General features: G+C 43.2%; 1 long non-coding RNA gene across 1 annotated transcript; it reads right to left on the bottom strand.

Moving 5' to 3' along the window:
• Positions 1-444: 444 nt before the first annotated feature.
• Positions 445-9,166, bottom strand: LOC307212373. The gene is made up of 2 exons (XR_013836979.1): positions 8,906-9,166; positions 445-607 (listed from the first exon to the last, which is right to left on the bottom strand). It is a non-coding gene; the product is annotated as an uncharacterized lncRNA (long non-coding RNA).
• Between the last annotated feature and the right edge of the window lie 3,615 nt (positions 9,167-12,781).

Below are 12,781 nucleotides of genomic sequence, written 5' to 3'. Positions count from 1 at the left end.
AGAAGTCCCTTGTGTCAGCAGAGCTGCAGGGTTGGATATGGCCCTCAGTTTTATGTTTTCTAATTTGGGGAAATTATATTTTTGATAAGTCAATCTGGATTCACATAACAAACCCCATAACAAAAGGATCATTGAACTCCATTAAAATCTTTAAGGAAGTGATCTTTATAATGGCTTTAAGCCCCTTTTCATAGCAAAGCAGCATGTTGCATTAGGCTTCCAGACAGAGCACATTAGCAGAAGCAGATGTTGAAATTATTCCAACACTGATGAAATAATTTGAAATTTACTCATTACATCAAGATGATTCTCCCCCCCCTCCTGTTGACATTTATTTCCTTCGACTATGAACTTCATTAATAAACTCTTGTTTGTTACTGCTGTGTTACATTCATTTGCTGGCATATTGCAAAAGCACTCTATAGAGATCCAAAAGAATTTCCCCATTCTTTTTCAAGGCTGAAATCTCTAATACGATAACACCTATTAAGGCAACAGTGAGCATTCTGGCTTGTGGAATCCACTTTGGTCTTTTTCTTACTAGATCCCCAAGATCCACCAACTGGAGCCAAGCAATTGCACAGTGGCTCAGTGGGCCAGCATACACCTGAAATAAAAATAAAAATAAAAATGGGTAAGGGTAACTCTGAGCATCATGCTAAACCTAGGAAAATCCACTCCTGGCTTCTCTCTCCACCCAAGCTTCTTTTATGCCACTAGCCAGGACATAACTGTTGCTATGTTTGAACAGATTGAAGTTATAAATGCTTCCTGATTTTCCTGATTACTGCAAGTCACATGGAGATTGAACAGTAGATCCTAATCTGCCTTTTGCTCATTCCTACTGTGCCCCTCCTACTGCAGACTTCCAGGTGGAAATATGTGTCAATACACCATATTTCTTAAATACACTAGCCTCTGTTGTGCCTCGATCTTCCCAAAGAAAAACACAACCCTGGCTAAGTGCCGGGAATCCCTGTGTTATAAGAAAAAACTGCTCCTTTTCCCCTTATGGGGTATCCAAGAGCCCGTTTAGAGTCCTTATGTAGGTTCTCTATCGGTAGAAGAAGAAGAAGAGTTTGGATTTGATATCCCGCTTTATCACTACCCAAAGGAGTCTCAAAGCGGCTAACAATCTCCTTTTCCCTTCCTCCCCCACAACAAAGACTCTGTGAGGTGAGTGGGGCTGAGAGATTTCAGAGAAGTGTGACTAGCCCAGTCACCCAGCAGCTGCATGTGGAGGAGCGGAGACGCGAACCTGGTTCACCAGATTACGAGACTACCGCTCTTAACCACTACACCACACTGGCTCTAGGAGAAAATAACAGGGGCCAACCAGAGAATAATGAGAAGCAAAGCAGCTAGTAAGCATGATCTTTATTAGACCTTTGCAACAGGGTCCCCCACTCACCCCACGCAGGGAGGGAGGAGAGGAACCCAGAACATTGGTGTGCAAGCTCTTATATAGACTTTTGAAATTGCCTACCCTGTAGTCTCTCCTGTCTGCCAGGATACCTGATACTGTGGTACCTCGGGTTACAGACGCTTCAGGTTACAGATGCTTCAGGTTACAGACTCTGCTAACCCAGAAATAGTACCTCGGGTTAAGAACTTTGCTTCAGGATGAGAACAGAAATCGTGCAGTGGCAGCACAGCGGCAGCGGGAGGCCCCATTAGTTAAGTGGTACCTCAGGTTAAGAACAGTTTCAGGTTAAGAACGGACTTCCAGAACGAATTAACCCGAGGTACCACTGTAATGCCTCCAGAACGTTCTTAACCCGAGGTACCACTGTAATGCCTTATCTGATTGCCTTTTCTGGGTAGCCTGGCCTTTCCTTTGAGATGGTAAATACTTAGTTCCTGAATCTCTTATGCATATTGATAGCGTGCTCAGCTTAACCGATATCTGCCCGACTGTATTTACAGGGAGGTGTAAGCCCCTACAGTCCAAAGACAGTTGGAAAGCTTTTCCCATTTCCTTCCTTTTTGCAGAGAAATATTTGAGATCAATTTGGGAGAGTCAAAATGGCTTCAGGATTGTTCTCCTGTACTATTTCAGACACGTGGTTTATATACTTATGTATGTGTTTGCCTTGTACATTTATGAATATATATATATATATATATATATATATATATATATATATGAATGACCTTAGCATTCCTATAACACCTGGAATCTCACACCATTTGTCGTGCAACAATGTAGTGCTCATATCGCTATGGATTAGACATTTACAGCTCAGTCCTATCCAGAGGTAAGTCTTGTTCAGTTCAGTGGGGCATACTCACAGGTCACTGGGGTCACTGGGGTTAGGATTGCAGCAAAAGCCTTCAAAGTCCCACTAAAAGCTGACATTGCAGAATAAATTCTTTACCCATGGGAAGAAAGTTTGGGAAGTTTAAAAACACCGCAGAGATAAATTCCTTGCAGGTTGTGTCCAATGTCAGCCAACGGATTTCTGTTTAAGCTTGAATTTTAGATTTAATCTTTACGATGACAACAAAGGAGCAGGGAAATAGATAAACAATACATTTGGCTGTAGACACATGGGATGTTGTTTCTGAAGAAGGGGACTCACAGTAATTCCTCCCTCTAAGAAAGATGGTTACCTCCATGAGCTCAGAGTCGAGGAGAATTATGATTCAGGCTGCTAATAAAGTGAAATGGAATCAAAGCAGGCAGAGTGGCTGAGATCCATTTTCTCATTTACAAAATGTACACGGTTCAAATGGCAGCATTTTCCAATATTTTAATGGGAAATATAATTAATGTTAGATTACAATAGCAGGAACATTAAAGTACAAGGTGCAGATGACATCAAATAAATTCCGAGGGCAGCTTGGCAATTAGAACAGAAGCCAAATGGATATATAATGAAGGGGGGCCTTGAAATACAGTTGTACCTATTATACGACTGGGGCAATTATCTGCCATTGTGTTTTCTTTAATGATGGTGCTTTGGCGAGAACATCAGCACCTTGCAATGAATTTATGATGCAAATAACTCTATGATTTCAATCCCACCTTTATTCAATTCTACCTTTATTGTAGCATAGCTGTGGCAGTCTATTTTGGAGCACTAAAATTAAATTACTTTGCAATTATTTATGGCTGCTAATAGTCTCAGGATCTGCATTTGGGAAGGGGAGGGAATAAGTACACTTAAGAAGTGGAGGCACGTTACAGCAGGTACCCAATATTTGAGCTCGTCATCAAAGCGCTTAGAGAGAATGTTTAACTTATGGGGGCCATTTTCCAAGCGATGAACATAATTACTGTTAAGCACTGCAACTGGTAATTTTTAGGCAATGGGGGTTGGCAAATATTAAGTAATGTCAGTGTTGGCACATCCATACAGATACACCATTCTTTTTACGCACCAGGAACTACTTCATGAAAAGTGTTATGCTTTTGAACGTGGAACGTTTCACTGTGGTTGAGAACAGAAATATTCAAAGTGTAGTTTGCAATTCGAAATGGATCTGTAAATCCCCATTGACCTATGCCTGCACTGATCAATTCAGAGTTGCCAACTAGCCAATATTTTACTGATATTTTACCATAAAATCCTCTTCTGGCTGGTAACCTGGATTCAGTAAGCTCCAGTATCTTTGGCTTCACCCATAACTGATCAGACTGGCAGACTTCATCTTCACTTCTTCTCTTGACCTATCAAATTCTGTCGCCTACAGAACTGCTTTCTCAGTCTGATAAAAACCTTGGCTCTATGCAGTGTTTCCCAACCTTGTGCCTCCAGCTGTTTTTGGACTACAATTCCCATCATCCCTTGCCACTGGTCTTGCTAGTCAGGGATGATGGGAGTTGTAGTTCAAAAACAGCTGGAGGCACAAGGTAGGGAAACACTGGCTCTATGTACAGATGGTGAAGACAAATGGATGCATTTTCAAGGTACCTTCTGGACATGCTTAGGCAGGGTTGGCATAACAAAATAAAATTGAAAGCCTGCGGTTTTGATGACTTGCAGAAAGGATGCTTACTAGTTGTCATTTCTACAGAAATTTGTCAGGCTTCGGGGACTTGGCTTCCTCCCCCACTTTGGCAGTAGATAAGCAGGACAAAGCGAAAAGAGTCTCTTACCATTTAAAGAGTTTTTAATAATAATCAAAAGAACAAAGCATCCATTCTTGGAATGAAGGTGCTACCAATTAAGGTTTCCACCCACTTCCCCCTTGGTCACTTCCGTCTGATCTCGCAACCACTGTGCTTTTTGTGTAGCCACCTTATCTGCTCTACGTGACCTTGGACTGATAGGCTGGACACTTTCCAGTGAGAGAGAGTCTGTTAGCTCTCTCTCTTCCAGTTCTTCTTCACCTTGCTGTTCACCGCCCAGTTCTTCTCAACTTTTGTCTTCAGAACAATGCCTCTCTGCAAGCCACTGTTCCAAATCTATACTGCTCCACTGCTCCTGGGCAGCTTCAGGAGATCAGGAGCTGGGGGAGGGGGAGGCTCCCACCATTCCTCATCAGAGCAGTACTCCTCAGCCTGGTCTCTGACAAGATCCTTGGAAGATAGAGGTGGTATATAAATGTAAAAATAAATAAATAAATAAATAAATAAATAGGGCCACATTTGCTCTATACAGTTAAAGCTCTTAGAAGACCTATACTACAGCAATTAGAACACATTATTAAAAACAAGTTAAGATTACAAAAAAATAAGGTGGGTCCTTAAAATATGCATCTCAGAGGTCAAAAGTCAAGGTGAACAGGTGCATCAGGTGTGTCACAGAACGTTGCTACAAAGGCACATTTGGGTGCTTAAAGTGAGCTCCTGGTTGCTTCTTTGCAAGTAGGTCTCACTGACAGCAAGTCCTACTTGGACTGGCTGCACTAACCAGTTTTTCATCAGGGCTGCATGAATCAGCTGATTGGTGCTATCAGTGAGACCTGCAGTGTCTGCCTGCATATGTGGTTGGAATTCAAACTACACCTGCAAATGGACATTCCTCCTCGGCAGACATAGCACAGCCTAGTACCTACTATCTTTCAGGCTCCAGCTCCCACTGGAACACCCTGTTATTTTAGCTACCACTTTCCCCATGCCCTCCAACCTAACTTTACGCATGCTATTCCACTGGTCTAGCCGGGTCCTAACTCTGTGTAAAATATTACCTTAGTTCATTATGCCTCTTGCTCTGTGGGGTTAATGCTATGTCAAATATCTCACAAGCTGCTGTGAGCTTGACTCAGGTTTCTCCTTCCAGAACAATACATTGTGTTTGTGTGAATTACCGTATTTTTCGCACCATAACACTCACTTTTTTCCTCCTAAAAAGTAAGGGGAAATGTCTGTGCATGTTATGGAGCAAATGCCTACGGATGGCGGGGGGATCTGCTGTAGTCGTGAGCAGAGGATCCATGGTTCCCCTTCCTTCCCTCCTCCGTGGCTCGCTTTGAAACAGCAAAGCGGGAGAAGAGCCGCTGAGTGGGGAGGAGAGAGGGACAGAGAGCCTGCTTGCTTTAAAGGAGCAAAGCGGGAGAGGAGAGGAGCCGCTTACACGAATGTAAGCAGCTCCTGTCTGGTTGGCTCCTTTAAAGCAAGCAGGCTCTCTGTCTCACTCTCCTCCCCACTCAGCTGGCTAAATAGCAGCAAAGTTTTTCAGCGAGTTGGGAGGAGGAAGAGAAGCAGAGCCTGCTTGCTTTAAATGAGCAAAACGGGAGAGGAGAGGAGCCTTCTCCTCTTATACCCCTCTTCTGCATTATTAACAACATCCTTCTCCACCCACCCCATGCGTGTTCCTTGTCCCTTGAGTGCTTTTCCTTCCCTCCCCACTTAAAATGTGGTTACAAAGCACGGATCCACATGGATCCTCAGGATTTTTGCACGGGGTCACCCCAAATTCACCATCAGATCACATAACATGTCCATGGCTACAGCTTGCACCAAAGAAATCACGCACCCACTGTTGCCTGGGGCCGCAGTGGTGCAAAAACGTGGTTACAAAGCATGGGTCCACATGGATCCTCAGGATTTTTGCATTGGGCTACCCCAAACTCACTGTCAGATCACATGTCTGTGGCCACAGCATGAACCACAAAAATCATACATCCGCTGTTTCGTTTAGAATTTTTTTCCCTTGTTTTCCTCCTCTAAAAACTATGTGCGTGTTATGGTCGGGTGCGTGTTATAGAGCGAAAAATACGGTAATTGTATATTTCATACTAATATATTTTTGGTGCGTTCTTGAGTGACATTCTCTGAGTCACAGAGACTGCCTCCTGCTCCATGAGTCAGGACATTTCTGGGTGATCAACAGGAAAATTTCAATTTAGGTATGTTTCTTTATGTCCTAATTACCCTTTTGCTTCACATCGCACTGAATTGCCTTACCGATTACAGAGCTTCTCTACCAACCTGAGAATGGCTTTAAATTTGCCTTTCCTAATCTACTTCTGTCTTAAACAAACAAACAAACAAACAAACAAACAAACAAACAAACACACACCACTGGAACCAATGTGACATAGCAAGGGGGAGAAAGAAAAACCTGACATTTCAAATGATTGTCATTCACTACCTGCATATTAAGAAGCAGCCAATACAAGCAGCAAGAATGGACATGCATTCCAAGAAACAACTCTCTCTGCCTCTCACTTATTTTGAAAGCTGCATATTGGGTACTTTCCCCAGAGTTATTTTTTAACATTTTGGTGAATCACACTGCCCCTCTTATGCAAAGTGACTCTCTGCAGGCTGGACTGGAATAAATCTCTGGCTTAAACCACAGATCAGCCATGCATTTCATTGGCAGCTTTAAGCAAGCTATTGTCCCTTACTTAGCCTCAGCCTTGCTCCCTATCAGTAAAAGGGTACACGAATATTTTATTTTTACAGGGCTGTGGTAGGGATTGAGAGCCAATGCAAGCTATCATCTCACCACACATTCAACCACACATCTGAACCTCTTATCGGGATCCTTGGTGGAGTAGTGCAGAGAACCAAGCTAGTGATTGTGTTAGAATTTTATCTTTTCTGTAAATTGCTTTGAGGTTTTTTCCTACAATCAAGCATTATATAATTTTTATGAAATACATAAAAAATAAACCATGGGATGACAGAGCTCATCTGTATGGATTTCATTGCGTGGTGCCCTTTCACTAATGGGATTCTGTCCATTTGTAGAAGAGTCTTGAATCTAGTGGAGACCCCCAAATAATGAACCCGGTTTGATTTTCCTCCCAGTTCCCCTCTCCACCCTTGCGGCCCACTTGTGTACCTTCCACCCTGTTCTGGAAGATTGTCTAAACCCCTAGTGCAGATTTTTGAGTAGCACAGAAACCTGCAGGGAATCTTCCCCTTCTATTAGCAGAAGCCTTCACTGGATCAAAAGGCCTTCTACAAATGGAAAGGAACCACTGGAGAAATTTGAGCTCTTAGGAAAAGTGCTGTATTGTTGTTACTAAGGTTCACATGTTTAAATCCGAAGCTCTGTTTGACTGAGACTCCTGCATATCTGATTGTGGGCTTATACACACTGACCTTTCCTCTGTTCTTTCCAGACACGGTCCATACTTTAAAGCTCCAGGTCCAAGCACCCCCATTTTTTACTGTAGAGTGTTGCCCACAAAATCCCACTCTTTAAAGCTCAACTGGACTAAATGGCAATCCGACAAAAACCCAAATTGATGTTTGCGCTGATTGAGCACTAAGGAGTGGGTTTTTTGTGGTGAAAGCTCGGGGGGGGGGAGAAAGAAACACACACAGAGACATTGAAATTTTAAATGTGGACCTGTGCCTGGAAAGAAAGGGGCAAAAGATGAGTATGGATAAACCTTGTATCTCTTCCAGTATGAGGCCTATAAGACCTATAGAGGAAGCCTGCCTGCATTCCCATCATGACTAGAAATGGTTCAGACCAAAGGCATACCAAGCCCAGCATTTTGTTCTCACAGTGGCCGACCAGATGCCTGTGGGAATCACAAAAGCAGGAGCTGAGCACAAGATCACTCTCCTGGCTTGTGATTCCTAGAACATAGCCGTCGTGGTTAGTAGCCATTAACAGCCTTGCCTTCCGTAAATTTGTCTAGTTCTTTAAAAAGTCATCCATGTTGGTGGCCTTCACTACAATTTGTGGGATGGAATCACCCAGTTGAACTAGTTTAGCTGTGTGAAGAAGTGCTTACTTTCACCTGTCCTCTCCCAACATTCAGCTTCATTGGATGGCCCTCAGTTCAATAAAAGGTAAAAAAAGGTAAAGGACCCCTGGATGGTTAAGTCTAGTCAAAGGCAACTATGGGCTGAGGCATCTGGTGTTTGTCCACAGACAGCTTTCCAGGTCATGTGGCCAGCATAACTAAACCGCTTCTGGCACAACGGGATACAATGTTGGAAACCAGAGTGCACGGAAACGCCGTTTACCTAACTGTTGCAGCGGTACCCATTTATCTCCTAGCACTAGTGTGCTTTCGAACTGCTAGGTTGGCAGGAACTGGGACAGAGCAACAGGAGCTCACCCCATCGGGGGATTCGAACCGTCGACCTTTCGATCAGCAAGCCCAAGAGATTCCGTGGTTTAGACCACAGCGCGATCCATCAGCAGCAGCATCATGTCCACATCTATACACTGGCATTTATGTGAGTTAGAGCCACACTTTCTCTCATCCTGCCCATCCCAGCTCAGAGACTTAACTTGCATAGAGCTGGGTGAGAAAACAAATTCCTAAACCCCTGAAGAACAGTAAATCTAACAATTCACAGTAACAAAAATTTAACAAGGCATCTCCTCCAAGTAAAACTAGGAAGAGTGATTTACCCCAGTAAACAGCCGAGGGTATGGCATGCCATATGGTGCTCTGAAGGCATTGTTTATGCTCCTTATAAAGACTTCAGGAAGTTTATATAACTTGACAAGGTGAGTCACAGCTATTTCTAGCCTGTTACCTGTTTCCTCATGCTGTAGAAGTCTTATTAATATGATTATGGGGGCCTGCTGGGTCATAGCTTGAACCAAACCTTTGTGAAGTTGTTCAGTATCTTTTCTTTGCATGCAATTATTTGGGTTCTAGCCTTTAATGGAGAGATGATATTGTTAACACAGTAGGCATTTACCCATTTGGCGTCAGACACTCCAGAGCATTTTTAATCTTCCTCATGCTGCTTTGTACTTATTTACCATGTCTGCTACTCATTAATTTTCTTTTAATTCCAAAAATTGTGAATTATCTGGCTTTTCTGCTCAAGCAATCAGAGGCACGCCTGGTCTAATTAGAGGTTTAATTTCTGCGATATGCAGATTTAAATTAGATCCTGTTATATCCATAGGGAGAGTAAAGCCTGGGAAACACTGAGCGAAAAGGACAGTGCAGACATTGGACAGCTGAAGCAACAGCATTTCAGCAGAACTCTGTGGAAAACCACTCACTAGCTCTGAAACATTCCAACTTTTTAAGGTGTGCGAACATGCCAATACAGGGCTAGCACCAAAATATTTTCCTGCCTCAGGCAAAGGAGAACATAGAGCCCCTGCTCCTTTCTTTGTATACAATCACAAATTGCAGTTGAATACTTTGTCAGCACTGGCGATTGTCCTCCACACATTGTCCTCCACTTCATCTGAGAGAGCAGGCTAGCTCAGGGCAGGGGTCAGCAAGCTTTTGGGGGAATGTGGGCAAGTGTTGTGGGCACCAGTCACAAAATGGCTGCCATGGGGTGTGTGACATAACACAAAAGCGTTAAAATGGCCTGTGCAGCATAACACAAAATGGCTGCCACATCGAAAGGAGCAGAAAGAGAGAGAGAACCACTAAAAGTTGTGGGCAGGCACCTATATCAGGGACCATCATTCTCTCTCACAAAGGGCAGCCCTTTGCACATCTCCTATTCAGAACAGAAGGGAAGATGGGTGTTTAATCTTGGTATCCAGTGAAATGTGGACACCTGAGGTAGCATTTTCAGTGTAGGAAAGACAAAGTCAGTGCAAACACTGTGGAATTTCTTCCCAAGAGAGCTCGATTAGCTCCCACTTTGTTATGTTTCCATTGGCAGGCTAAGACCTTCCGGTTCAAACAGGCTTCTGGAACAGGCTTCTGCCGTCAGGGGAAATTATATTTTAATTGCTGGTTTTAAATATGCTGCATTGTATTTCAATTATTGTTTTCAGCTAGTTGTTTTTATTATTCGGCATTTGATAATTGATGTCTTAAATCAGAACTTGGGAGAAAGGCGGGATAAAAATATGTTAAGTAAAAAAATAAAACAATAAAACTCTATTCTCCGGCGGCTTGCTACTGCTGCCCCCCCCCCAACTCCACCTGGCACTTGCTCACTCAAACAGGTGCTGCAATCCTTCCTGACCATTGGCTATGCTGGCTGGGTTTGAGAAGAGTTACAGCCCCATGATGAATGGGGACTCTCAGTTTCCTCACCCTTGATTTTGGTGGTTCCATAATATAGGAGTACAGCGTAAATTATTTGCAGGATGAAAACAATTTTTGAAATCCAAGTGCAGGGGGGAAAAATGACAGCCTACCTGCTTTTTTGATCAGCAGTGTCTTGAAAAGATTCCACTTACCACCTGGGAGGGCAACTCATGCTGCCCACAACGGCCAATCATTCCATAGGTAGCACAGTGAAAAATATCAACATGCCTGCTACTCCTGCTTTTACACTGCAGGTATAATTAAGTCGTAGGAAAAAGCCTACGAGGACATAGACTGTCAGTTGGCAATTACTCAGCCTCATTCCACAAAGAAAGAGGTTCGTTTCTATCTGATTCTCCTTGTGCAATTTCCCCTCCTAGCCTTCTGTCCCTCCTTCATGCTGTTTCATTGTAAATATTTTAAAGACATTTGATTCATCGGAGTGCTGTTGGGAAAGCCTGATTATTTGGATTGGATTTGGCAAGGACTCTTAGCTAAAGTGTCTTCCAAAACCACACACACACACACACACACACACACACACCGCCCACCAAATGCTGAAATCAGCAGGCAAGTCTGGAGCTGGGCACAAATACAGACCCCTATTTTTCCTCCCTTTGGCAATTTTGTCCTTTCTTTTTTTCTTTCTTCAGTCATAGTCTTCTTTTCCTCCACATCTAATTTTTCTTCTCAAATTATCCTCATGTATTTCAGGTCAATGGTCAAGTAGAAAATAAGGACCAAAATATTCAATGGAGGCTAGTCCACTTGGTAGGGCAGTGACTCAGTAGACAAAGTGAAATGTCAAGCAATTTTTGAAGCAGAACCTCCCCAAATCTTAAAGCCCATACTCTTTCCTGTCCTTTATTTAAGGGTGTCTCCTGCACCACTCAGGCAATCTCTATCCAAAAGAAATGCTATGGCCAGAAAATCCCTCTCATCTGTGTCCAGGCAGAAAAACAAAATGTGATAAGCAGACTCTCTAGCCCTAGTTATGCAGGTTCACCTTCTCATCTTCTTGTCATGATGTCAATCCAGCTGTAGCATATAATATTAGTAGGGCTGTTGTAATGGTAGGCCAGTTAGTAATCTGGTAATAGTTTGGCACGTGCTCAGAGCTGTTTCCTTGAAGCCTACATCTCATAGCACATTTTTGGTAGCCAGCCAATAGGAGGTGTCTACTATTTGGGCCAGATTTGCTCCTTTTGCTTAGTATTTGTTTGTTTTGTGATCTATCACTAGAGAGAGCACAACTACAGTGGTGCCTCGCAAGACGAAACTAATCCGTTCCGCGAGTCTCTTCGTCTTGCAGTTTTTTCGTCTTGCGAAGCACGGCTATTAGTGGCTTAGCGGCTTAGCAGCTATTAGCGGCTTAGCGGCTTAGAAAAAGGGGGGGAAGGGGAAAAACTCGCAAGAACTCGCCCGACGTTTCGTCTTGCGAAGCAAGCCCATAGGGAAATTTGTCTTGTGAAGCACCTCAAAAGACGGAAAACTCTTTTGTCTAGCTAGTTTTTCGTCTTGCGGGGCACCACTGTAATGGTGGACACAGTGTGAGGTATCTTTCTATAAGAAGTACAGGTTATTTTGCAAGAGGTTAAATATGTCAAAATCCACAGTTGGGCAATACTTTTATTCAAGGCTTTTTTTCAGCCAGAACTGGAACTCAGTTCCGGCACCTCTCAGGTGGGCACCATTGCCATTCTAAGGTGTTCATGGCGAGCTCCAGTACGTCTTTTTCTAGAAAAACAGCACTAATTTTATTCAAGACAACCAAAATGTCACAAACTTGTGGCCAGATTTTGAGTTCTCTAGGGCTCTTCATCAGGCAAGATGTTACACAAAGCAGCATTTCTACTCTGACGCAAGGAGATGCTCCACAGATATGCTTTTCTCAGCACTTCCATGCCATTTAGCTGCTCATCTTTCTCCCACATCAAGATCGTGTCCTTTCCACAAAACGATAGATATTTAAGAGTGGGCTGCTGAAACACAAGACTGGAAGCAGTCATGTCTGATCCAAGGCAGAAATCGAGCTGTTTCTTTCTCTCTCTGTTCAAAAGAGGAAACCTATCTCTGGCAAGTTTTCAGCACGCTTGTTACTTATTTTTAACTGGAATATTAAGTGGTTGTATGAACACCGAGAGGATGGGCCACTGTTTTTATTGGGAATTCTAAAGCCCACATAGCAAAAACATAAATTAAAACACTTTTCTCTATTTCCAGTGTTCTGGCCATTGCTTGAGTACCCCATTGCTTATGTACCCCAAAGGGCCTTTGCTAATGTACCCCAAAGAGTGCCAATTCACAAAGGGGAGTTATCTGCAGGCTCAGAGGAGCCTCAAGGTTTGCAAAAGCGCAAAAATTATTATGGGAAAAACAAACAAAAGGGGGGGACCTC

This window comes from Podarcis cretensis (assembly GCF_951804945.1).
Source record: "Podarcis cretensis genome assembly, chromosome: 3".
NCBI classification, from domain to species: Eukaryota; Metazoa; Chordata; class Lepidosauria; order Squamata; family Lacertidae; genus Podarcis; species Podarcis cretensis.
Note: the sequence above shows the minus strand (reverse complement) of the source record. Positions and strands in the feature narration are given on the sequence as shown.